The sequence below is a fragment of the Chinchilla lanigera genome, unplaced genomic scaffold (genome assembly GCF_000276665.1).
Source record: "Chinchilla lanigera isolate Chin_1 unplaced genomic scaffold, ChiLan1.0 scaffold00047, whole genome shotgun sequence".
Taxonomy (NCBI): Eukaryota; Metazoa; Chordata; class Mammalia; order Rodentia; family Chinchillidae; genus Chinchilla; species Chinchilla lanigera.
In genome coordinates this window covers 3,628,738-3,656,547 of record NW_004955448.1, presented here as the reverse complement: position 1 = coordinate 3,656,547, position 27,810 = coordinate 3,628,738, and the positions used below count along the sequence as shown (strand labels likewise).

General features: G+C 35.5%; 1 long non-coding RNA gene across 2 annotated transcripts; it reads right to left on the bottom strand.

Annotated features, from left to right (window-relative positions):
- Positions 1–16,957: 16,957 nt before the first annotated feature.
- LOC102008361 lies at positions 16,958–27,458 on the bottom strand. Of its 2 annotated transcripts, none has more exons than XR_001235764.1 (3): positions 27,266–27,458; positions 26,807–26,964; positions 16,958–17,074 (listed from the first exon to the last, which is right to left on the bottom strand). It is a non-coding gene; the product is annotated as an uncharacterized LOC102008361 (long non-coding RNA). The 2 variants fall into 2 exon arrangements; XR_262459.1 differs by lacking the exon at positions 16,958–17,074 and adding an exon at positions 24,329–24,415.
- Between the last annotated feature and the right edge of the window lie 352 nt (positions 27,459–27,810).

Below are 27,810 nucleotides of genomic sequence, written 5' to 3'. Positions count from 1 at the left end.
TTCCTCTCTCCTTTTATGTTCTGTAGAGGCTACAAGCCTATTGATTAGTGCCACCCACACCAGGTGGGTGTTCCCATTATGCACACCCAGAACTATGCTAAACCAATCAGTGAACTAATTTGGTACCACATACCCTTAATCTCAGCATCATACACCTAGATCCATCCAGCTCTGAAAAGCCCCACATTTAAGCACATGAGGCTTTGGGGGGTCATCTAGATACAAACTGTAACTGTTTTCATTCAGCAGCATGGTGTTTAAACTTGCAGATTACGCTAACAGTACAGGAGCATACTTAGAGAATAACTTTTCTATGGAAGTTATAATAACAGCTGCAGCAATGACAACAGTAATTACTGCCATCACTTGAAGAACACTTGATGTGCAACAGTATTCTGTGTGCTTTAGACAAATGGACTTAATCTTCCAATAGCCCTTTAAGGTAGGTAATATTGTGTTTCTGCTGTACTTTAGATGGGGAAGCTGAGGCATGCAGAGGTTAAGTAATGTGCCCAAGCACTGCACATTTCCCTATGGGACCTAATATGAAAACTTGCCAGTAGCTTATTTGTACTAACTATATTAAATTATTCTTGAATTTCATAATTATTTAACCATGTCTTTGACTTTAGAGCCTGTAAAGGTCAGAATGGAGGTGGTGCTGGCCTGCACAGTACAGCATGTGGATCACCTCTCGCAGGGGGCTACTGAGCGCTCGATATGTGACTGTCTGACCTGAGAGGAGCTCGGTGCTCATTTATAAATGTAAAATACACGGTGTGATAAAACTAAACTATTTAATTCATAATTTTTACAGGAATTACATGTTGACATAAAATGATGTTTTGAACCTATATGGCTAAATATAGCATTTTAAAACATTTTCAACAGTTTTTTATGAGGCTAGTTGGTAACTTAAAATTCTATTTGAAGTTCGCCTTATAATTGGACAGCATTTGTGCAAAGCTCTAACCCAGGTAGTTGAGCAGAGTCTTTCTCCACAATTCGCTAAATGGTGTATACATACAGCCTGATTTTCTTCGTGAAACAAGACATGTCTGAGGCTCAGGGCATGTGGCCGAGTATGAGTGGGGCCTGTGGGTAACCCAGCGTCTAACAAAGTGGCTGACCATGTCTGCGTTCCCCAAGCCTGAACACTCATCCTGTGACAGAGCTCCTGGTGAGTGCCCTTGAATTCTTCACTACTGAACCAATGGCTGGGAGTGAATGAGTCTGATTTTAGTATGAAAAAGTCTGAATTCAAACTGCAGAAGGCACTGTTCATTCTTCCAAGGAATTATTTTCTGTCTACAACTTGAGCGGGGTGGGGGTGGGGGAATAGATTTACTTTGTTTCCTTCAAGGTTTAACATCAGACAGTTGTTTGCTAACTGACAAATACAGGAAAATTAATTCCTAGAGCGACATGTTTAAATTTCCATGGTGGCAGCATAGGGGAAACACCACCTAGTTCCAAAGTGTATAAATAAACATATGCAGCATTTTCTGTGGGTTAATTTCATAAGCTGTAGATCATTTGCTAATAAACATTTAGCTTTCTTTGTTCAGAGAACTTTGGGGGTACAGAATATCTCTGTTTTATTGGTAAAGTTTTCAAACTACACAAAAAAGATAATGAAAGCATTCTTGACCATAAATAAATCTCCAAAATCCAATCAAACAAGTCATAAAACAAAAGATTCTCTCCCTTCTTTGTGACTTTTGAATCACACCCAAAGGTAGAGAATAGCTGAACTGAGGCTTATTTTCCTATTTAAAATTCAGAAGTCAATCTTGTTTATTTAAAAAATCCTTATCTCAGAATTAGCAATGTTTGTTATTCAAGAGCACGATCACGGTGACAGATTTAAAAACTTTTGCTTAATAGAATACGGAATGATAAAGCTATGAATAATGATTTTAGATATAGAATGGATGAGACTAAACTGTGGAAAAAAATATCTTTGGTCAAAGTAAGTAAAGCTTTTCATTGACATGACTAAATGTAAACACATTTTAATTTGGAGTTTAAGAGAATTTAATTTTGGTCTTATAAATTTTTCTTTTGGTGTTGGAAATAATCTTTAATGTACTCAGTTACTATGAAATGCCCATTGGCAAATGTCTAAAAAAGAATACTTCTGAAAAATAAATATCCTGGCAACAAATCTTTCTTATATTCCTATCAATTCCAGAGTTTAGTTGTATGCTGATTTGCACATATGTTTGTAACTTTTAAATCTTTACTTTAATAATGATAAGGCATTTTAATATCAGCTCAACAAACAAAGAATGAAAATAGTAAAAGAAAATAAGTTTTGGATAGCTTTTAAAACCTTGAATTTATTTTAAATACCAACCTGACATTTTGTACTTTATGATTTGGCCTGAATCTTGGTTTAAACCAGATGGCAAAAGGGCATAATAGATTGTGATAAATTACTGGTGAATCTTACTCCAACACTGAAAATAAAATAGGGTATGATTACTTTACCAGTATATCATATATTCAAATTCCTTTCTGCTGTCCAAGTAATAAAATCATTTGGTACTTTAAAAAAAATAGCATGGTAAGAATTTGAGTTTAAAATATTTGAAAAAACTAAACTGTCCTTGAAATATTTAAACAAATATTTAACAATATCAAACTTATAGAATTTAGAAACAGCTTAACTTTCCTCTATAAGAAGTTTACTTTCAGTGAATTATAGATTATTCATTTATTCATATTTTCTTCTTTTTCCAAGAAATTAATTTGGTATTTGTTTCCTTAATTATAAGTATGGTTCACTTCCATAATGTTTTTGTTTATTTCCCATATAAGTATCAACAAACTTTTATTTTATTTTGATTATTTATTTATTTATTATTTTAAAGAGAAAACCAAAACAATTATATGGAATTTCAAAATAAGTTAATAAGAGATTAACTATGGTTAATATAATGCATATTGTTATCTTTAAAGTAGTTGCTCAGATTGCAAGATATAGGCATGAAAAATTGATCAGTATAAGCATAAAATATTCTTTTCAATGAACTAATAGAAATTAGCAGTATAATTATCTTAGCTATTTTGTGTATACGTATATATTTTTTTCTTTTCCTTTCCTTCTTTTCTTCTTTCCCCCATCCCACATGTTCTTTCCTTTTGAACGTTTATTTTATTTTATTATTATTTTATTTTGGTATTGGGAATTGAACTCAAGACCTTGCACTTGCCAGGTAGGTGCTGTGCTGTTGAGCTATATCCCTGTTCCCAAACTTTGATTTTCAAAAGGATTCATTACTATGTGAAAAATGTCTAAGAATAAATGCAGACCTCTTTCAAGAAGGAACTCATAGCACCAGAGCCACCATGGTAATCATTTATTCAGAAAGGGGCATTTGTGTTTGAAGTTGATCACAAATTGCAATGAAAATACAGAGAGAAAAGGGCATTGCATATATTGAGAACAAGTTGCCATTTCCTTTGGTAGGGATTTGGTCCTGCCCTAGGCCTTATTGCTTTAAAAGTTATAGTTAAATTTCTTTGTGTATGGTGGTCTGCCCTCTCCTGGACCAGTCATATATACAAAAGATACATTTGACTTGTAAAAAGAAATTCAGCTCTGAAAGACTAAAGAATTTTATAAACTAACATGGTATTACAATCTTAATATATATTCATGAGCATGATAACTTCTCACAGAATGTAGACCTTTCTCAAATATTTGAGAAGTTCTTAGATGTGGTTGTTCCATTAATTTTTTTCTTATCTTGTTTTAACTTCTTTTGCTTTATTGCTAAGTAAACACAGCTTGGCACTTGACATTTTCCCTGATCTCTCTTTTGAAAATATTTTAGATGTTCATACGCAATGAACAGAATTCCCCTTTTTGGTCACGTACTTTTCCATTAAATTTCTCTTTGTTATGTATAATATGGATCTGTTAGACAAGAAAATTTCAGATAAAAATAAACAGACCATTAAAATTACTTATAATCTCATTACAATGATATAATCATTGTGTATGTTGGGGAGGATAACTTTTCAGATTTTTTTTGTGCATACTAACCCTAAATATCTACCTGTATCTAAATCTATACAAGGGTTATATAGACTTAGAATTTTAACATAGGAATCTTAAGATTTTCATTTTATTTTTTAATGTTGTAGAGATAGAGTGTATGCTTTTGGAATTTTTAAATCTGTATACATTAAAAAATTTTGTGCTCTACATTGAAAATATTTTATATTTCTAGTTAATCATTGTGGAATTATATGTCTTCTTTTTTGTGGGGGGGTCTCACTATGCAGTTCAGGCTGGCCTTGAACTCAGTGGAGACCCTACTACCTTACTCTCCTGAGTGCTGGGATCACAGATGTGTGGCCAGACTTTACAGGTATGTAATATCTGACTAATTATGTTATTTTTCTCAATTAGATAGCAATCTCCTTTGTGACAATGGCTGAGCCAAAATAATTTTGAATTTCTACGGTTAGGCACAAAAGTATGTTAAAAATTTATGCTGAGTATTTTAGAAAAATCTAATTACCTTTTGATAATTAGCTGCCTTTGGAAAGTATATCCTGAAGGAGAAAAGGGAAACAACTAGAATATGTCCCCTTAATATATGAGTGAGAGCTAACAAGGCAGCCAAAATACAGACTTCCACAGCAGCCGGTGTGGTGGCCTGCTCCTTTAAGCCTTCAACTCCAGGCATCTGAAGAAGGAAGAGTCCGAGTTCAAACCCAGACTGAACAATTCAGCATATTGCTATTAAGGAGACTCCATCTCAAAATACCACTGTCTTAGATAATTTTCTCTTGTTGCTGAAACAAAATGCCTGACACTCAAAGCTAAAGGAGGAAAGTTCAGTTTGTAGAAGTTTCAGTCCATAATGGCTGGCACCAAGGCAGGGTGGCACATCGCAGGGGGCAGCATGCTGTTCATGGCAGTGGAAGACCACAAAGCAAGCAAGGAGTAGGGGGAGACAGAGACAGAGACACACAGAGAGAGATTTCAGTCCCTTATATTGTATGCAGGCTGCTCACCCTAGGGCGGGTGTAGCACTCACACCTTTCATTCCAGCACTGGACCATGAATCAGTCACAAACTCTAGAATCAGCCACATCTGAAAGGCCCACCCCATGACTGCATGAGACTTTGGGGGGACAGGTAGACACAAACCATAACAATCACAGAAGGGAAAATGAAGATTTGCACTTTAGCGATGATTAGAGAAAGTGATACACATAGACATTTTAAAGTAAGCATTAGAGATTAAATAGGTGACTTCAAAGAAACGTCACTACGACTTGTTATAGTTCCCCAGTGATTTTTCCTTTACTCTTTATGGTTTTGCGGTATTTAGAAAATACCTTCCAAAATATTTTCCATTCAATGAAGCTTCTCTAAGGTATAACAGGAAAAATCTATTTACTGCTATAAAAATTACCCCCTACCCCCCACACACAGAAGGATCACAAGTTTGAGTCTAGCCTGGACAGTTTAGTCAATTAGTGAGACACTGTCTCAAAATAAAAAATGAAAAAGGGCTGGGATGCAACACAATGTGAAAGCTTTGGGTTTGACCCCAGCACTGGCAAAAAAAAAAAAAAAAAAGTTTCCAACATGTATTACTCAAATATACTGAAACTTGATATCTTCTAAGTAAGAGAAATGAGTAGGTTGAAAGTTTGGCCAAGTAGCAATATTCCACTTCGTCTTTTAGAGGTTTAGGCTGCAGACTCTGACAGCATCATAATATAACTTTCTAGGCCACTGTATAAGATTTCTCCACTGCGGTCAGCTCTGACAGGAGGAAGTATGAATGAGTCTGATAGAATCAGAGCCTAGCATAGACACACATCATTTGCAGTCACATTCTTTGATGGAAAATATTACCTTGCCATATTTAACTATAAAGTAGCTCAAGCAGTAAAGTTTTTGGTGGGGTGGGGACAGGGTCTCACTGTGTATTCCAGGCTGGCCTTGAACTCATTATGTAGCCCAGGCTGGCTTTGAACTTATGCTAATCCTCCTGCCTCAGCCTTCCAAGTGCTAGGATTATAGGTGTGCACAACCATACCTTACAAGGACCATTAAATTCGACTACATACACAGAAGAAAAGGGGGATTTTGTTGTTGGGTAAGTTTTAACTCTACCTCCTTTACAAAATTTTCCTTGCTTTTCCAGGGAAGAGATGCCCTTTGCTAGTGATGCATACATTCTTCCCACCTTCATTGGTAAATGGTGAATAACTGATGTATCACAAGCTAGGGCAATTAGGTTTGGATTTCAGGAGTGAGAAAGTGCAGTTCTGAGGCAATCTTTGTGGCTGGTATTATACCCATTAAATTACTGACATTCCATCACAGAGGGGCAGGGGTGAGATAAGAATGAACTAAAAGAGGGGCTGGGGATTTAGCTCAGTGGCAAAAGCGCCTGCCTGGCAAGGTCGTGAGTTCGGTTCCCGGTACCGGAGAAAAACCAAAAAAAAAAAAAAAAAAAAAAAAAAAAGAATGAACTAAAAGAGCACAAAAGGCCTGGATTTATGTTGACTTTCCATTTGCTGAGCCTAGACCCTTTGCAAATGCAGACCACTTAGTCTTTTTTTTTTTTATTTTAAAGAATAAAAGAAGGATAACATAATAATAGGGGGGACTCAGCAAATTACAGACAAAATGGTAGGAAATTATCAATGGTTATCATTTTACATATTATTATCTACAAAACAGTTTCTCAGGAAAACAAATAGACAAATAATAGTGAGTTACAGACAAAAGAGGTAGGAGATTATCAAGAGTTGTTGTGCTATACTTTGGTATCTTCAAAGTGGCTTCTAAAGAAAATAAATAGAGCTATACATGAGTGACCTATTGAAAAATCATTAACTATTCTCAATGGTTGTTGTAGGAAACACATAATAATAAACATACATTATGAAATAGGATAGGAACATTACAAACTTAACACAGTTATGGATAGATTAGTAGGAAAATATCAATGGCTGCTGTAATACATGGTGGTATCTTCAAAGTGGTTTCTGAGGAAGACAGAGATATGCAAGAAGGATCTAATAAGTAGTTACAGCCTAAGGGTTGTCAAAAATAGCATATTACCTCCTCACCAGTGACTCCTTTCACTGAGGTATGATGGCTGGAAGGAAGGCCAGGATTGAAAAGAAGGACCGAGAGACTTGCACCTGTGTCTAGCAACAGGCTGTTTTCTTGTTCCTCCATAGTCATGATTACCCAGGACTCCTCGATGGAGATGATGGTCTGGCCAGAGGGAGAAGGCAGACCATGCCCCAAGCCCTCTCATTCATGTTGGACTAACTGGTAGCATGGGTCTGAGCTCTGGGGCCTCCACCTCAGAGGGCAGACCGATCTCCAGACAGACCACTTAGTCTTATTGGTGAGATGAATTTATATCCTTTTAAGTCTCCTTTTGATTAAGGCAATTCAAGTAACTTTTGGTATCTTAAAGTGAGTTTTTAACAAATACAGATAGGTTTGTGAAAAAAATCTACCGAAAGGGAGAAAGTTAGGTAAGACAGTCCTTAATCCTGCTCTCCCATGTGTTGCATCATCCTTTCAGAAAATTGTAAAATTTTTTCCATCTGGAAAATGTGAATAATAACTCATCCTTTCATTGTCTTTGTAGTTTTTCACAGAAAACTAAATAAAACATAGAATAAGATGGCAAATGCACAGTATATATTCAAAAAGTGATAGTTCTAATTATGATAATGAGGATGATGGTTATAATGTTTCAGATACTGGTGACTGTTATTTTCTGATACATGTTTTTAGTTGATCTACTGTAGGCAGTATTTTCCCAGATTTCCAGATGAAAATAAAACCAAATAAAAAGTACTGTTTCTAACTTAAGAACCTGAACTATTACGCCAACTTCTGAAAATTGTTGATATCTAAAGACCAGCACATGAAGAAGTTTGAGAAAATACATTTTGTAGCAAACAGTGCCACCTGTACAAAGGAAAAAGTGTTTTTGTCATCTTTCTAGAGTTTTTGAATAGTCAACACTTTTATAAATCCACTTTCAAGAGCATAATTACATCTATACTTCATTATTTTAATCTGCCTTTTTATAAAAGAGCTAAAAAATCAGAAAACGAAATGACTTGGAAATGTATCTGGCGCTCTTAAGAAAGGTAAAAATGGCAAACACGATTTAAGCTGCCTTAATCTAACTCCGTCTAATCAGCACACTGAGTCAACCATCATTCTTCGTGGCAGGCAGAAGTGTAGTTAATTTAATTCCACTTAAACAAGTCACTGAATTAAACTTCATTCTTCATTTTTGCTGTATGACATGCTGACAGATGCCCACATAATCCTGTGTTCTTAAAGCTGTGGGTTACTTTCTAAAATATGCATAAGAGAAATGCTATTGAAAGAGGCACGATGAGTGATTAGAATGAAGTTGAAATTCTAGAAGAGTCTGGCATTCAGAGTACTGTCCCCCAACCAAGAAAGCTTTAAAATAGCCTAGGCAGAGAAATAGCAATATTGCCTTACAGAAATGTGGTATGTGAAATAAGATGTCTGAGCTACTATCGAAAGAGCTATATGTTCAAAAGAGAGTTGAAAAGCAAATAAAAGTTATTGGAAAAGAATCAAAAATGTTGCTTCACAAGTATCCATGCATATGCATTTTAAATTTATCCATAGAAATACAAATCATATATATTTTACATGATATTTCTTTTTCATTTTTTATTAACTGGTCAGTTGCCTATCCTAATCATTTTGAATTGGGGAAAATACTAAAAGCTATCCTGAACTTAGGTACTTTAATTTCTAGGGAAGAACATGAAGTTGATAAAAAAGGTAAGTATTGACAAAAATGCCAATTTATAATATCCTGATTTAGAAGGCTATATCAATGATGATTTACAACAGAAAAGCAAGATATTTATTGAGATAGTTCTTCATAACAAAAATATGTAAAGTAGTAATATAAAAACCAGAAAATACTGTTGGCAACTAATAAGTAGTGAGGGAAAATATAAATCAATATAAGATGACTGTAAATCATCAGAAAGTAAGCAAAGGGTATGCACACAGATGTGAACAGAAAATTTCCAGTGAAAAAGGTCTGAGCTGTTAACCATATCTAAAGAGTTCATCTAGAGAAGGAGAATGGCAATTATGACGTGCCACTTCCTTATTCCAACAAGATTGATGAAAAATCAAGATTTTCTAATAGATGGTCCATAAGGGTGAAGAGAAACAAGCAGTTTCATACATTGTTAGTGGAAGCCATGTAATACAATTTCTGGAAAGACTAAACTGGCAGTATCCATCAGAGTGACAAATATGCATAGCATTTTGTCTATACACTTGTACTACTTTTCACTTCTATTCTGTGAAATCATTTGCAAGGCACTTTTTGTTAACATTAAAAACAAATCATATGGCTACCTATATTATGTTATATGCATACAACTGAATACTATTCTTTTAATATCCATATAAAAAGCAATTTTCACTTCACTCAATACTATATATTGAAGAAAACTTTCACAATGGAGCAACTAGCATAAAGAGTTAATATTAAAATAGTTAACATACAGGACTAAACTTGTGATAAAGAGGCTTCCTTAGAAACTGGAAAAGAAGCTAAAGCACAAATCCAGAGGGAAGCAAGTCCTAGAATTCGTAATTGCTTAAAGAACTTTCTATTCCTTAGTGACCTGGATCAACAGTGTTAAAAGACATGCAGAAAAAAGGAGAAAAGGTCAGATTCCTGCATTGTGGGGTGTTAAATTGAAAACTTCCTGAAAATATTGCATCCAAAAGGGTCAAAACACAAAAAAAAATTTTAATAGGTGGGGTGAGGAGTAGAGTGACCTTGCAAATATCAGAAACATATTTATATTGATCACAGTTGTAGACCAAAGAATGAAATATTTGCTCTTGGAGAATGGAATCGTAAGACAGCTCACACAGATGTTTCACCCAAATTTGAACTATTGTTGTGACATAAAATACATCAAGCCAATATTTTAATGTAACATAGTCCTGGATTTATTTTGCACCTCAACATTGGGAAGGAAAAGAAAGAGCAAGGGAACCTCACTTTTATAAAGTCAGATATGAGCAAGTTTGGTATATTTTAGGAACAAAAACTGGTTTAACCTCACCATTAACATATGAATGTAAAAACACTATCATCTCATTGACCTCTGCAGTGAAAAACTTTCAATCCATACTTATTAATTCATGTTCAAAAGCATGTGGAAAACAGGGATTGAAAAAGAATTTTAAAATGTTTTATGTATCTATTAAAGCTTATAGCAACTTCAAATTTGATGAAGCATTTTTTAAAAAGAATCATCTTTAGACAGATAAAATAATTATTATTTGTAAATAATGATAGTCAACAAAGAAAACAATACAGTCTACCAATAAATGATCTGAGTTAATGAGAGAAAGTAAAAAAGGTTACTTTGGTATGTAGCAATACATAAAAATGTCACTTACTTTCCTCAACATAAACAAATGTTTATTTTTTAACAGAATAAAATTTAGAATAGAAAAAAGAATCTAGAATAAATACAACAAAAATTGAGACATTTTAAGGAGAAATTTATTAATGATCTTAGGAATAAAAGCCAAACAATGACAACCAAGACAAGGAAGGAACAAAAATTAAAACCACTGAAGCAAGAAATAATGCTCCCAAAACACAAAATTATGAACACTGAATCCCTAATATATGTACACACAAGTCACACATCAAATCTTTGGGACAGGATAAGCCACTTATTTGGTACTGAAATGGAAAAAATAAAATTTAATCTCAGCACCAAATATAAAAGTAATCAATTCCAAATGAAAGATGAATAGCAATTTTGTATGATAGTCTAGAACAATAGCATATAATCTCAAGATAAGGAAAGGTTTTAAAAATTGAAATGCAAAACAAAAACTAAATGTAAAGAAAGTGACAACTTCTGCTATGTAAAATAAAACTTCTGTTTAACAAATGATATCATGAACATGAGAAGCTAAGTTACAGGGTGGAAGCAGATATTTATAACACATATACTGAGAAAAATTCATATCTAGAGTATTAAAACTACTTCTAAGTTCCTTACAAAATATAACATATAAGTGATAAATCACAAAACAGGAAGGTATAAATGGAAAACAAAAATATGAGGTGGTGAACAAAGAGATCTAAAATTGGAAACTGCAAAAAAAGGTGATATATCAGCAAATACTTAGTAGACAGGTTAAAAAAAAAAAGAAAAGGTCTGGCCAAGAAGTCCTACAATTTGGGCAAACAGGAACTGTCACAGACTATGAGTAGACATATAATTTTGCTACAACCACTTTCAAAACAATTCGACATTGTCTAAATAAGCTAAACCCAGGCATATCTGAGACCAGCAATTCTGTTCCTTATTCCATGTATGCCCAAATTTCTCTTTTCTGTGCTCCAGGAAGTACATAGGAGAATGTCTGCACAGAGTCGGATGTGGAAAGGATGTAATGATGTGTATCAACTACACAGAAGGAATGTCAACATGTACTGCAAAAATGTGCAAAAGAAAAAAGGGAATGGGATTGAGAGGTGGGGGAGGGAAAGGAAAGGGGATGAGAAATAGAATTAAGATGTATTGGGTTCATGTACCACTTCTCCACAGGAAATATAAACATTGTATAGCATGCACATGTGCTAACACAAAATTGAAAAAAAGAGTAACAGAGACATTAAAAGTGCTGTGAAATTCAGCTTTGAATAGGAATGAACTAAAATTATAAGTAAGAATTTGTATGTCTTTCATGCATTTGAAGGGAAATGAGATTCAAAAGATAAATATTATTCCATTTTTATAACATTTATTAAAATGCTTGGATGCATGGATAAAACTAACCTATATTATGAATGAGAGAGAGAGAGAGAGAGAGAGAGAGAGAGAGAGAGAGAGAGAGAATAACAAGGAAACCATTAGTATAAAATATAAAAGATGTAAGTAAGGACAATGGTTATCTCCAGAGGAATGAAGAGGGATTGGGGTTGGATTTGAGTGGATTTTGGGATATTGGCATATCTTTAGTTTTACTTGAATTGTGGTTACACAACACTGATTTATAACAATTCTTTAAATTGTGCCTATATGTTGTATGGTCCTTTGTGTGAGTGTATGTCATGAATACATACACACAAGAAGAGAAAAAATAACAGCAATCAGTAAATATATGAAGTATTCCAAATTTAATACAGATAAACAAAAAGGAAATAAAATGAGACTCAATTTTACACTCACAAGATCAACAAAAACCAAAGGTGTTGGAAGAATGTGTCTCAGGGGCGATAGCAAAGTAAGTCCACACGTATGCTCTGGACAGCAATGCAGTATGATTGAGTAAGGTTGCTGGGGTTCATTCGCTACGCCTTCACAGTGTCACTGTTTGGTATGGGTTGTTGAGAAATTCCAGCATATATGCATGAGGCATATGCAAAAAAGTTAATAGCACTGTATTTCATGCTAAAAAATTGGAAATAATTTCAACTGTCCTGCAACAGGAAAATGGATAACGGTACTGGAACTCCTGTGCATAAAGGAAAATTAATGAACTCCCATTTGTGCATTAATGTGGATGAATCACAGATGAAGAAAGTATGCTGAGGGGAAATGCATGTGGTATGGCTTCTTATTTATTATTGTCCAAACACACAGGACATAAAATTAAGCAGTTACATTTATGTGTGTGATTAAACATTAAAGAAAAATAAAGCACTATTAAATATAAAGTCTAAAGTTTTAAAAAACCTGGGTGGCAAATAAAAGAAAATGTGGAGACACATGAGCTTCAAATGTGTTGGTAATACTCTTTTTTTTTTTTTTTTTTTTTTTTTTTGGTTTTTCTCCGGTACCGGGAACCGAACTCACGACCTTGCGCTTGCCAGGCAGGCACTTTGCCCCTGAGCTAAATCCCCAGCCCCTGTTGGTAATACTCTTTTTCAATTCATGAGCTAGCTGAAAGAGTGATCATTTTGTTATTATTTTATATACTTTTCTTATGAGATGTATATGCATATGCTTGCTCTATCATATCTGTATTATCTATCAATTATCTATCTATCATCTATCTATCTATCTATCTATCTATCTATCTATCTATCCATCCATCCTCTACCTATCCATCTGCAAATAAGCATGACATATTTTCAGGATACAATATTAGTTTAAGAAAAACTAATAGGAAAGGAGAAAATGTTAAGAATGAGGTGACCATTATACATATTAAAATGGAATAACCTTCAAGATAAATTACTGGAAAAAAGAAAGGCACAGGAAATGTATATGGGATACTATGTTCAGTATAATAAAAGAACAAAGTAAGAATTGACACATTTTGCTTATTGGCAATGCACATCTTTACACAAGAACTTGCTGATTGTTACTCAGAGGAGCTAAGAATGTTTGAATGACACGTGTGGGTGGAAGAATTTTCATTAAATGCCTCTCTGCAGCTTTCAACTCTTGAACTGAGCAAATACATATAACAATTGTAATAGTTGCAAGTGAAATTTAAAAATAAATGGTAAAATCCTATCCAAATTTTCTGACTAATCTGAACCCTATGATTTATCAAAATGCATAGGCAAGAGAGAGAATCTGAGTATTTTAACAAAGGACTCAGGCATTCTGTCCCTGACCTTCTTTCCTAGAGGACCCGGTACAAGGAATGGGTCCATCTCCCTTGTGCCACAAGGGAGGGAATAAGGACCCGAATGCTGTGATTATTAGTTCTGCAGATTTCAGATTATAAGCATAACAGAGAACAATGGGACAGAATTCACTTCATGTCAAGCCACAAAATCACACCAAAAGGGTCAAATTTTCAAAGTAGCCCTCGTTAACAAAACAAATGCCACTCACACAGAGTGGTTTGCACAGAGACCTGTAAAATTTCCTATAGCTGTATTAAAATCTACTTTCTAACAAGAACTAGCTTATTACAGCTCTGCCAGAAGTTGAGCAACACAGAATAGCAGCAGCAAAGAACTAATGCTGTGAGCCAAAGTAAATCCATTTATTTATGATGTGGTCTGGATAATTTTTTTGTGGTTCGTATTTTGTAACACTTTCTAGGGATCTGAATTTTCCCTTATTAACAATTGTACTGCATTTTACTAAATATATCATTTAGTTGTCTAAATTTGGCAAAGTCTTCATTTCAATAAATTGGCTGTTTTATAATATAACATTTAGCTAGTGGTTTAAAAAATGCTTTTAGGAAGCACAGAGCCATGGTTTTCTTGGCTATTTTTTTTTGGTCAGTATACTATGCCAACATAAATTTAAACTTTCGAAAATAGTGTTCTAAATAATATATGTGCTAAAGTTGCCCTACTCTGATACATTATTCAAGTTAAAAAATGTTTGCCTGTCTCCCATCTTCAAAACAATTTACAAAAGTTTGAAAGACACAGGTGGAAAAAATATTTATATAAAGACCGCTTTCAAAAATTTTGTGCATAAGGAGGACTCACATATACTGTGACAGTTGATGAAAGACAGAAAAAAATAATCACTTAATTATCTTTGGTGGTCTGTATGCAAAACCTGAAGTTTATAGAGAAATCTGACTTATTAGACCTCTGTTAATTCCAGAAGAATTCCAGCGAGAAGGAACGTTTTTATCTGAATCTTGGAAGGTGAGAACAAGTTTTATAAGAAGTAGAATATGACTTGCAAAACAAGTGATGAGGAGGAACTAGCTAAGACTGGTATTATGGAAGTAAATGGCATATTTGGAAAATGAGCTCAAATAGGGTAAGTTTAAAGAGTATGTATAGTCTCAGAGAAATAAGATCATATCGCAGAGGGCCGTGAAAGCAGTGTTATGGTATACTGCTATTATTTTGTCAAAGAAAACCATTAAGTAGTTTTTAAAAAGTGTTTTGAAAATACATTAGCAAATACTTAAATTTGAAACATTTTCATAGAAGAAGAAATAACTATAGTATGGTAGCGAAGTGATTTTTTTTTAAAAATTGTGATAAAATACATATAATATTAAATGTACCATTTTAACTTTTTGTGTGTGTTTCTAGCAAGTGAGCCCAGCACGTTGTGTATGCAAAGCAAGCACTCTCCCACTGAGTTAGACAACCATGTCATTCTTAACCATTTTCAAGTATACAGCTCAGGGGGATTAAGGACATTCACAATGTTGTGAAACCATAACACTGTCTACTGATGTAACTCTTTTATCTTGCAAAACTGAAATTCTACACTCATGGTGCAATAATTCTCCTTCCCTCATTCCTCAGAGTTTTACTAGAATAAAACAAATAAGAGATGATAGACAAAATTTTAAAAATATGTGGGTAGCAAAAGATCAGTGAGATTTAGTAGATAGGTATGCTGTGCAGTAATGAGATATTTCTTGGTAACTCTCTGGAGAGATAGATAATATGATAGAGTTTAGATAATAGATAATTACACACATTTTGATAAGTACACATTTCCATAGGTTTAAGAAAGTGAAAAGGCTAAAAAACAGAATACAGTGGAATGGGTGAGGTGGTGCATAGATGGAAGATCTTTTATTAGAAGATGGAATAGAACTTTTGTTAGAGGTTAGACATCATAGGTCATGACGAGTAATGAGACCCACTGAACTTGACGTGTGGCTTTAGATAGAATGGCTTCACTGAAGCAGAATAGAAAGGTTTGTATAAGACCATTCGCTGAGAGAGCATAAAGCCACTTTAAGGATCACCTGGCTCATGTACTGACAGTGCCAGGACCTAGAGACAAAGAATGTGGAACTCAGTTATGGTTCTAAACACAACCTTCTGGCCTGAAGCCCCATCACTGCCCTTGAGGGAGTGCAGACAGCTGAGGAACGAACAGACACATCCAGTTATCAGGTTTTACAAGCTTCCAGTGGAAACAGAACAGTCCTGGAAGTTTCACTTGAGCCAGTAATCTTTATTGCGCACACACGATGTATTCCCCCAAGTTCTAGGATTTATAGATTATAATTTATAGTGATGTATAGTCAAGAAGGAGAAAATTTAACATCTTATGAGAACATGTGGTCATACTGAACCACAATATTATGATGTTTTCATATCCGATACAGTTTCTAGAGGAAAACAAAAATTTGTTTCATTAGTTTACTGCAAAATCAGCTGTCAGATGAGCCTTAATTTAAAGATAATTAGCTTTTTTTGGTAATTGGAAACATGCAGAGGATGTTGTAAAACACCCCAAAGTAAACAAACACAGTTGGTGGAGTAAATTAGTTTTGATTTACATGTGATTTTATATGCCTAGGGATTTTGGTCTGAAAGAAACTAAACTTTTTGAATACTAAAGCGATTTTAATTCTTTTTTCTTGGCTTGCCTACTATGGACATTATTTCTATAATCCACTTCTCCATAGTTTTAAAAGTTGCCTTATCATCTCTCTTTTGGTCATCAGAATTTCTAATGGAAAAAATAAATTCTAGTGAAAGAAGGTGTTGGAAATCTTCAGATTATGTTGCAATGATTTCATTTTGAGATAAATCTTATGATAAAAATTTGAGCTGGAGGGTAACATTCCACAGTGAATGCAATCCCTAAACAGGGACTGACTTAAATGGTCTTAAAATCAACTAGTTAGGAGAATGTGCTGATTGGGAAAGGATTGGGGAGGGTGTTTGAAATTCTATGTACCAAAATTTTGAGATTGTTGCTTTTGATATCACCTGAGAATGAATAAAAATCTAGGCTTTCTTTTCTCCTCTTTGTATTAGGATTTCCAAGTTTTTTTTTTTTTTTTCCAGTACAGGGAATCGAACTCACAACCTTGCGCTTGCCAGGCAAGTGCCGTGCCACTGAGCTAAATCCCCAGCCCCGCCAAGTTGTTTTTAAAAATAATTTTATAATTTAGTCATATTTTACTCATGGGGTTTATTGAAAGTGAACAGTTTATGCTAGTAGACCCAAATTTTTCAATTAAAGCTGGTTACACTCCCGGGATTAAGCAGCATCCATACCTAGTATGTGACTGTAGAGCAATGTTTCTAAACTTGTCGTCGTTATTTTCCTGTTGGTGCAAAAGGGTCATGATCACTTTAAGAAAATTTTTTAATGAGACAAGAATTTTTTTCTACATTTGCGCAAGGTTTCTCAGTCATAAACAAGTTTTGGAGGTTCACACAACTCTTGAATGACAACTATATTCCAGAAAGTAGAATATGAAACTTAGAGAAAACTCTATACTTTTCAAGCTTATCCTCTCCCCAGTCCCCTATACTGCCTTTCTTTTAACTGGATCCTGAGTAACTTTTGTCTTCTTTGCCCTTATATCCTATCTTAGTAAATCAATTTTAAGATTACATTATGCTTTCCAAAGTAATTTTTTTTGTAAAACATCTGGTTAGTATATGTTTACAGTGCATAATGATTACAGTTATGCTGAGGAGTTAGTACACATACATCTTAGTTCTTTTCTCTTTCTCTTTTTTACAGCCTCTGCCTTTCCCTACTCTCACTACTCCTTGCAACTATTGGTCCATTTCCATTTATCTTCTACTTTTATCATTTTCCCCTTCAATTTTTTTTCCTATCCCTTTCCTTTATTTATTTCTCCTGCCTCCATCTCTTGTTCCTCATCCATTTAAAGCTCTGCCTACTTCCTATTGATCTATCTTCTATTTTGCCCCTTCTATATTTTTTCTCATTTAAGTGAAACAAAGAAATATTTAAGTTTGTGTGTCTAACTTATTTGACCTGATACTATGGTCTCAAATTGTATGTACTTCAATATGAGTGGCTCAAGTTTACCTTTACGGCATAGTAGTACCCCATTGTATAATAAACACAACACTCTCTTTATCCATTAATCTTTTGATAGGCAAATAGACGAATTACAAGATTTAGCTATTATAAATTGTGTGGCTATAAACATGGGTATGCATACACCCCTGTAGATACCTACAAGGGGAATATCCGTGTGTACTGGCAGTTCTCTTATTAGTATTTTGTGGAATCTCCACAATGATTTCCATAGTGTTTGTATTAGTTTACATCCCCACCAACGACATAGAAGAGTTTCTTTTTTCTTCACATCCTCACCAGCATTTGTTTTTATTTGATTGCTTGATAATAGCCATTTATTCTGGAGTAAGATGGCATGTCAATATTATTTTAATTTCTATTTCTGTATTGGCCAAAATGCTCAACATTTCCTCGTGCGGTTATTGGCTATTTGAACATTTTCTCTGGAAATATGTCTAATCATATTGATTGCTTATTCTTTTATTGAACCTTTATTTGGGGGATCCAGTGTTTTTGAGTTCTTTATACATTCTAGATGTTAGTCCTCTATCCAAGAATAGCTGGTAAAAACATTTTTCCCATCTGTAGGTTGTTTCTTTATTCTGTTGGTCATTTCCTCTACCATGCAGAAGATTTTTTTATTTTTTAAGAAGATTTTTAATTTGACATGACTTCATTAGTTGATTTTTGGAACTATTTCTTGTGCAAATGGGTTTTGCTCAGAGTCCTTGCTTATTCCTACATCTTCAAGTATTACCTATTTTCCAGCAGATAAAATGTTTCTGTTGCAATATTTGTTTCAGTTACTTTCTTGTGGCTGGGGCACAATACCCAATACCCACAAATTAAATGAGAAAATGTTTATTTTGGCCCACATTTTTTAGATGTTTCAATCAATAATCTGCTGTCTCAAGGCAGGGCAGCATGGCACAGGGGTCTTTCAAAGAAGTCTTGCTTAGAGAATGACAAAAAAGCAGCAAGATCTAGGGAGAGGGAAAGAGTTACACCTCTTTAGGTCCTAAACCCAGTGATCCAATTCCTTCAACAGAGTTTCACATCCCAGCTCACATTTAGTGATAAGCTCACCAGTGATAAGCATCAACCCCCTAACTAATTATCTCCCCCAAAACCTACATTTGAGTGCATCAGGAAGGCACATCTAGATATAAACCATAACATTCCACCACTGGTCCCAAAAGACTCATGTGCACCTCTAGGCAAAGTACATTTAATCCATCTCTAAGAGCTGTCAAAGTTCTAATAGTTTCAGCACTGCTGAAAAGTCCTAGTACAGCGTCTTCTCTGTGATCTAAGGCAAACTCCTAGCTGCAAACTACTACAAAAATGAAAAGAAAGTTAAGCACTACCGGCGCACAAGGACACAGAGTAAATGTTTCTATTCCAAAAGGGAGAAATAGGGGGATAGAAAGAAATGGGATCAAAACAAGATTGAAGTCCCTCAGGGCAAACATTAAATCTTATAGTTCCATGTCCAGCACCCAGGGAAATCTGTGGCAAGATGTGGACATCAAGGCGGTTGGGCAGCTCTGCTGGTGACAGTTATAGCCCTCACGGCTTCTCTCTTGGGCTGGCTTTGCTCACTCCTTGCGGCTTTCTTTAGAGATTTCACATTTCTAGTTTTTCAAACATCCTGGAGTCTGCACTGCACTAGCTTCATCTTCACACCTTCACAAACTACCATGTCAGTGGCACACTGCCTGTCCTCCAGCTCTTCTTCTAAAATCTAGGTAGAGATCTGCCTGACCCTGCAACTCCTGCATACTGCATGCACCTAAACCCTGCTGCAAGTAGGAGCAGAAGCTGAGCCCTTTAGCATCTTGTTGGTGGTTGCGGAGACCTCGGAATGCCTGGATGACTGAGCACAGTAAACTAAGTTTAAAGGATCAATCTCCATTCCCTAAACTGCTCCCATTCCAGAGTATGTCCTGGTGCTGTCTTCTTAAAGCAAAGTCTTTCACCTTGTAATTTTGAGTGAACAAAGAGTGAAGTTCTGCTGGTTCTTGTGATACCCTTGGGCTACCTTTTCTGTTGTCCCGTTCCAAAATAGTTGGCTTTTTCATGCTAATCTTTTCAACTACATAATTCTCCTCTGAACCTCTTTGCAGGCCCCAAATTTGTTGGAACTTTCTTCTTGGTAAAACCCAAAACTTTAAAAATCATTCTGTTCAGGCATTTTCTCTGGATTCTGAAGTCAGAGCTGACTAAAAGTCCCAAACTGTAGCCATGTCAGTGCCTAATATTAGACTGTACTGAAATTTTTTTCACCAGATTAATTAGTTCACCAACTTTCATCTCAGCATCTCACAATATCTCAGTATGGGAACAAAAGCTACCCAAATTTTATGTTAGAACTTAACATACATGGACTGCAATTCAGTGACCAATGCAGTCTTTGTTCCTAACTAAAACTTTCTGAGGTTGGTATTTACCAGATGTATTTCTAACTCCTTTTACCATGTATTCTGGTATTCTGAGCTCTGACTAGAATCACCCAATAGGCTCAGCTTGCAGCATTCCAGGGCTGCTTCTGAACCAAATGGTCAGGTAGTGCCACTCTAATGACCCCACTCCTGGTACGAAAATCTGTCTTACTTTCTCACTGCTGGGATATAATACATAACACTCACGGCTGAAAAGAGGAAAGTATCATTTTTGCTTACAGTCTGTAGATGTTTCAGTCCATAGTGAGCTGGCTCCAATGCAGGGTGGCTCGGCAGAGGGGCAAAGCAGAGAATGGTTGCTTATGGCATGAATGTGAAGCAAACAGAGGGAGAGATCAAGGGAGGAAAGAATGAGATACACCCTTTTAGGCTACACACCCAGGGACCTAACGCGTTTAAGCAAGCTTCACATCTTAAATCACATTTAGCTATAGACTCATCAGTGGACTAATCCATTGATAAGTATCATGTCCCATGATCCAATCACTTCCCACCTGTGAGCACATAAGACTCATGGATTCACTAACTAGTGCATGAGGCTTTGGTGAGACATCTAGATATAAACCATACAACATTTACATCTTTGGTCATTTTGATTTTAGTTAAGTATGTGGTGAGATATATAGGTCTTGGCTCAATCTTCTTTATATGGATATTTGATTTTCCCCAAAACCATTTATTAAAGAGGATATCTTTCCTGCACTGCATGTTTTTGGCCCCTTTGTCAAAGATCAAATAGGAAAATGTGCCTGGAGTTGTTTCTGTTTCCTCTAATCTTTTCCAGTGATCTACATGCTTCCTTTTATGCCAGTACCGTGCTATTTTAAGCACAGTAGTATAACTTCAAATCTGGGATTCTGATGCCTTCTGCTTTGCTTTTGTTATCCAGGATTGCTTTTGCTATTTTGAGTCTCTTCTGGTACCAAATGAATTTTAGAATCATTTTCTATAGCTCTATGTTGAAGGCTGTTAGTATTTTGATTTGAAGTAAATTAAATCTATGTGTCAGTTTTGTAAATACAATTACTTGGATTATATTAATTCTTTGTATTGAGGAGTAGGGTTTCTGGTTTCACAATACTGACAGAATTTTGGGGTGAGTGTAACCCCACACATAGGCTAATGTTCATGTTGTTTGCTGTCATGTAATTATCAGCAATGGGTTGAGGGTACTTTTGGTCAGAGATTTGCAAAGCATACCTTCTCTGACATCCGCAACCAAAATCTGGGCATCAGTGCCAGTAGGCCCTTGTTGTTACAGCTCATAGTGTTATGGCTCTTGACAGTTCCTGACCATTCCTATGAGCTCCCCAATAGCTGAGGCTTGTAGCACCCTTTCCAGTTACCTGTGGCTCTTCTAGTAGCTTCTGTGCCTTAGGTATGGTTGTGTATGGCTTCACAGATCTGTGTCAGTCTCCAGTAATTGCCACTAGTCACCATGTGTCACTGCCAGTCAAGACTGGTTGATGCCAGTTACTGCTGCTGGTCTCTGGTCTCCAATGGTCTCTGCTGCCTGTCTGAAATATTTCAGGACTAGGAAATTCTAGTGTTGCCAGTTCCTTTTGTTGAAAACCACTAAGCCCAAGCAACCCAATATAAAAATTATGAATAGACAATAGGACCACCTGAATGAGGCCCTTATTTAGGACCTACGGTGCATCACAGGGTGTTAGGACATAGGAAGGAGTCTTCATGAACTATTCTGAGGACTGTGAGCAAATGCTGCTTAAATAGAGCAGAAATAACCATTTACGTACTTTTCAGGCTTTATGCAGACCTATTTGAGAACTTTTGAAATAATGACAGACTGGACAGGTTCACCCTGTTGTTACAGGGTGAAGTCATTAGAAGTACCTGAATAGCAGAATCATCTGGGATAGGACTGTGTTTCAGTTTTTAAATATTAGTATGACACTTGCTGTTGGTTTGTCATAAATGGCTTTTATTAGAGATTAAGATCATCGATTCCAATTTTCTGTAGGTTTTTTTTTTTTCTTTTTATCCTGAATGGGTGTTGGACTTTGTCAAATGCTTTTTCTTCATCTTTTGAGATAATCATGTGATTTTTGTCCTTGGTTCTGTTAATATGGTGTTTTACACTTGTTGATTTGCATATGTTGAACCGTCCCTACATCTCCGGGAGGAATCGGACTTGTTTGCCAGTATCTTGTTGAGGACTTTTGCATCTATGTTTATTAAGGAGATTTGTCTGTCATCCTCTTTTGGTTGAGTCCTTGTCTGCTTTTGGTATCAGGATAATACTTTCTTCCAGGAATGAATTTCAGAGTACTGTTTCTCTTTCAATTTCATTAAAGAGTTTAACAGTAATGGCATTAGATCTTCTCTAAATTTCTTATAGACTTCAGCAATGAGTCCGTCAGAACTTGGGCTTTTTTTTGTTGGTAAGTTTTTAATTAAATTTTCAATTTCATTGACTGATAATAGGGGCTGGGGATTTAGCTCAGTGGCAAAGCGCCTGGCTGGCAAGCGCAAGGTCACGAGTTCGGTTCCTGGTACTGGAGAAAAACAAAAAAACAAAACAAAACAAAACAAAACAAAACAATTTCATTGACTGATAATGGGTTATTTAGAATTTTTATATTTTCTTGATTCAACTTCAGTAATTCATATGTATTTAGGAACCTTTCCATTTATTCTGCATTTTCTATCTTATGAGAGTAAAGGTTCTTAAAGTAGGTAATGATGATCTTCTGGCTTTCTGCAGGATCTATTGTGATTTCACCCTTTTCATTCCCAATTGCATGAATTTCAGCTTTTCTTTCCTTATTTTGATAATGTTTGCTAATGGCTTGTTAACTTTGTTTAATCTTTGATTCATTTATTATTATATTGTTTTCTTTGCTTCAATTGCATTAATTTTTGCTCTCATCTTTATAATTTCCTCCCTTGTATGAGCTTTGAGCTTGATTTGTTCTTCTTTTGCTGAAGGTTTGAAGTTCAACATTAGGTCGTGTATTTGAGCTTGTTCTGTTTTCCTGATGTGAGAATTTACCGCTATTAATTTTCCTCTTATGATTGCTTTCCTTGCACTCCATAAGTTCTTGTATGTTGTATTGGTGCTATCATTTAATTGCAGATACTGTTTAATTTCTTCTTTAATTTCATCTGTGATGCATTAGTTGTTAAGGAGGGTGTTAATTAATTACCATGTGTTTATGTAGTTTTTCTGTTTTTTTGCCATTGATTCCCAGTTTCATTGCACTATGGTCATAATAGGCAAGAGATAATTTTGATTCTTTTGCATTTGTCAAAGAATGTTTTAAAGGCTCTTATGTGGTCTATTTCTTGGAAAAGACTCAAATGCCCATCAACTGATGAATGGATAAAAAGATGTGGGTTTTTTTATACAATGGAGTACTACTCAGCCATAAAGAAGGATAAACTTGGACCTTTATACTTAAATGGATAGACCTTGAGACCATACTTTTAGGCAAAATCAATTGGACACATGTAAATATCACATTGTCTCTCTTGTGTGAGTAACTGAAAGTGTAAATAAGTACAAAATGTATAATAAATATTGTGAAATAGGAATTAATTGTTCAAAAGGAAAAGAGAATATGGGGTGTGTGGAAAGGAAAAGAAAACAATAAGAAAAAAAGGCTGAAAGGGAAACAAAGACTTGTAAGTAAGGAAGGGAAGAAGGGTTGAAGAGAGAATAGGGGAATGGGCAAAAAGAGGAACTAAGTTATATCATATACAGGTGCAAATTTCCTGTGAGGAATGTGACCATTTTGCATCTCTAACATGTACCAATAAACTTAATTAAAAAAATAAAATGAGGTAAAATTTTGAAGGATGCTCTAGGAAACCAGGCTCTATCGATAACAGACAATTGGGGTTTGAGGTCTTTGGAGACATCAGCAATAAGCCTGATCCCTCCCTGATGTTAGTCCTTGCAGATGAGGTTTTCCAGCTAACCCTCAGAGGAGCAGCAGCAGCAGAAGCAGGGCTTTCTTCTCCCAGGGTTGCCTGGAGGAGGCCAAAGGCAAACAGAAGGTGGGTGAGCGACAATTACCAGCAGAGTCCCTCCCCACTTCTGATGAGAAAAGGGAGTATTGGGCTTCCTTTCTTTTCTGTCTCATAATGAGCTCTTTTTCTGTGATCTAGGAGCATCTTCTCTGCTAGGAATTCATGAGACAGAAGAGAGTATATTATTAGTTTGTAAGCAGCGTAAAATTGCAGACTTCTCAGTTTTTGGCAATCTGAATGTTTATTCATATTAGAAAATTTTAAATCACTATAGTTTTAAATATACATTTTAATAAGTGGTAAGACTATCTCTTCAATATTTTCTCTCCCTTAGATTTCTTGATTATTATTTATTTTTACTGGAAATAAAGCCTGTTAAGATAAATTTATAATAACATGTTAATAATTTCATTTGCCTCAAATTGCATAAAATATATTGACTTAGAAAGAATACATATAATCAAAATATTGTCTTTCTGTCCAAGGATTAGATATATGACTTTTTCTTAATGTATTGTTATGCGATGGTCAGTGGTATTTAAAACCTGTGAAACGCATATTTTGTTAATTTTATTCTATTGCAGTATATCTTATGTTTTCTTCTTAAACTGTATTTTATAATTATGTATTCATACAAATAAAAGTGGCTATGTTATGCTCTGAAAACCAAAATGTCAAAATTTTTGCTGCTGATTTTTTTCTTACACATAGCACATTTATACCACCAGTTGCTGAAGGGGATCATGCTGGGAAGAGAATCCAGCTGGAGCATCTGTTTTCTCACCACTCACAGTCTGACTGCAAAGTCAGTGCCAAATATTTTAGCATTTCAATTCAGCAGCATGCATTTCCAGCCCCACTTTCTGTATTAGATAACACTACTTCCTGCACCAGACAAGCTTATTAAAGGCCTGGCATAACACACAACAATTTTACTCTTTGTGCATGTATCACTCCAATGTGTATATTCTAGTTAGCCAGAAATTCTCCAAATAATGACTTGGAATTCCCCAAATAATGGAGATAAAAATCTTCTTCTGTTTTGTGGCCCCAATCTTAAATATCTGGTTTCCTAGCTTGCTCAGGAATTTGTCTCCATTCCTTTTGAGGGAGGAAGAGAAGATAGAAGACTCTGCATGGGAGCATATTGTGGCTTCAGAAATTACACTTATTATTTTTGCTTATATTTCAGTCACATACTATTGTTAACTGCAAGAAAAAATGTGTAAATAGTCTAGCTGTGTAACTCCAGAAAGAAACAAAAATGTGCAAAAAGTTGGGCAAGACTTAAACATTTGTTAAAGCTGTCATTTTTGATATTTTGGTGAGGGATCACATGTCCACCGAAGTAGCTGGTTAGTGTAAAACACCACAGAGACCCGTAGCCTGATACAAAAGGGACGATGAGTTTAGGTGACGGCTGCCGGGTTTTTCAGGGTGTGATGGTGCACAGCTGTAATCCCTGAACTCTGGGAGGCTGAGTCAGCAGGATTCCAAGTTCGAGCTCAGGTTGAGCAGCAGAGTGACTTAGCGAGACTGTGTCTGAAAATAAAAATATTAAAAGCCCAGTGATAAAGCTCAGGGTGAAGCCCTCATTTCCTAGCGCTAAAACAAGATTGCCAGCCTTTTGAATAGAATTTGAAAGAATTAAAACCGATTTTATAAATCAATGGCTTTATATAGTTGGAAAGCCCAGTTACTTCTGGATCTCAAATGCTAAGATTATGTTAAAAACTTCTGTGTGTATTTGTTTACTCAAGCTAGTGTAACAGTACCACAAGTTGTGTGACCTGAAAAACTGATTTTCTAACAGTCATACAGGCTAGAAATGCAAAATGTTGGTGTCTCCAGGTTGGATTCTGGTGAGGATGCTCAGCTTTACTTGCAGACAGCTTACTTCTAGCTGTGTCTTTGTACAGGTTCATTTTTGCACACAAAGGAGGGAAAGAGGGAGGAAGGAAAAGAGTGAAAGGACAGAGGTGGAGGAAGGGATGAGAGAGAGAGGGAGTGAGAGAGTAAGAGAGAGGAGGGAGAAGGAGAGAGGGAGGGAGGAAGAGAGAGAGAGAGAGCTCACATCTTTTCACATCTTTTTCTTTTTAAAAGACACTCATATTATTGGATGAGAAATTACCCATATGACTATTTAACCTTAATTATCTTCCTAAAAGTCCTATGTCCAAATATAGCCATATTAATACTTAGGATTTTAATATGTATATTGACTGAGGTAGAACAGAGTTGAGTCCAATACTGAGTACCAATGGCCCAAGAAGACTTTTTTTGTTTTTTTTTTTCCGGTACCGGGAATCAAACTCAAATCTTGTGCTTGCCAGGCAGGCGCTGTGCCGCTGAGCTAAATCCCCAGCCCTCTCAAGAAGACTTTTTAATAAATCAACTCAGCCTTGTTAATATTTCAGATGGTATAAGAGAGTATCCTATGATCCATTTTTTTCTCATTGATAACATTTTTACGATCTGTTTTAAATTTTACTAGATAAGTGTCTTTTAAACTGTTTTCTTACACAACTTCATTTTTTACTTACTGGTTACATTCAATGATCTGCAAATTATATATCCTCTGTCCATGTTTGATCTCTTCTGAGGTAGAAAATACAGATCTGACAGGTCATCTTCCGTAACTGGTTGATGATTAGCTGGTCCTCTTGGAGTTATTCTTGATTTGCTGACTAATCACGTTTCTCTGTAACCAAGGTTAAAGTTCAGATCCGAAATGATGATGGATTCGTCAAGAAAACTGTGATCTTTTAGTTTCCCATTAAGTTGGTGAAAAGGGGCAGAATATGTGACATCAAAACATAACACTTTAACACAGGGATTTATTTTGAGCTGTTGAAAAACAGCAGGTGCAATAAGGGCACACCGACCTCCCCTCTTTTTTCCTATGAGAAGGAGATTAAACAACTGTGGAAAAGATCTCTGCCAGACACGAAGAGCGGGTACCAGATAATTGCATGCAAATGGACTTTATTAGAATAACTTACCTCCAATTATTCTCCCCATAGCTTTCAGTACTCTTCCAAAAGGATATCTTTGTTTAATCAAGTATATAAACACTTTGAGCCTTCCTTTTCTCCTTGAGATTCCCATGTAAATACTTTTCTCCTGGTAATTTATAACATGTTAATTCAATTCTCAGGCTTATCTGAAAACCCTTTGGGTAGAGGTAAAATTTTACTTTCCCTACAGTGATAGTCCTTTCACTGGGTAATGCAGGCTATCTAAATTATTGACTCCTACACAAGTTATATTAGTTAAGAATTCCAGATCCAGGCAAACAATTCAGTAGCATAGCAGGATACAAAGTCAACACTCAGAAATCAATAGCCCCCTTGTACACAGACAACAAACTCACTGAGAGAGAAATTAGGGAAACCAACACTTCACAATGTCATCCAAAAAAATGAAATACTTAGGAATCAGTCTAACAAAGGATATACATTGAAAATTGAAGCACTCTGATAAAAAGAGATCAAAGAGGATTTCTGAAAATCGAAAGATAGATATCCTTTGCTCATGGATAGAAAGA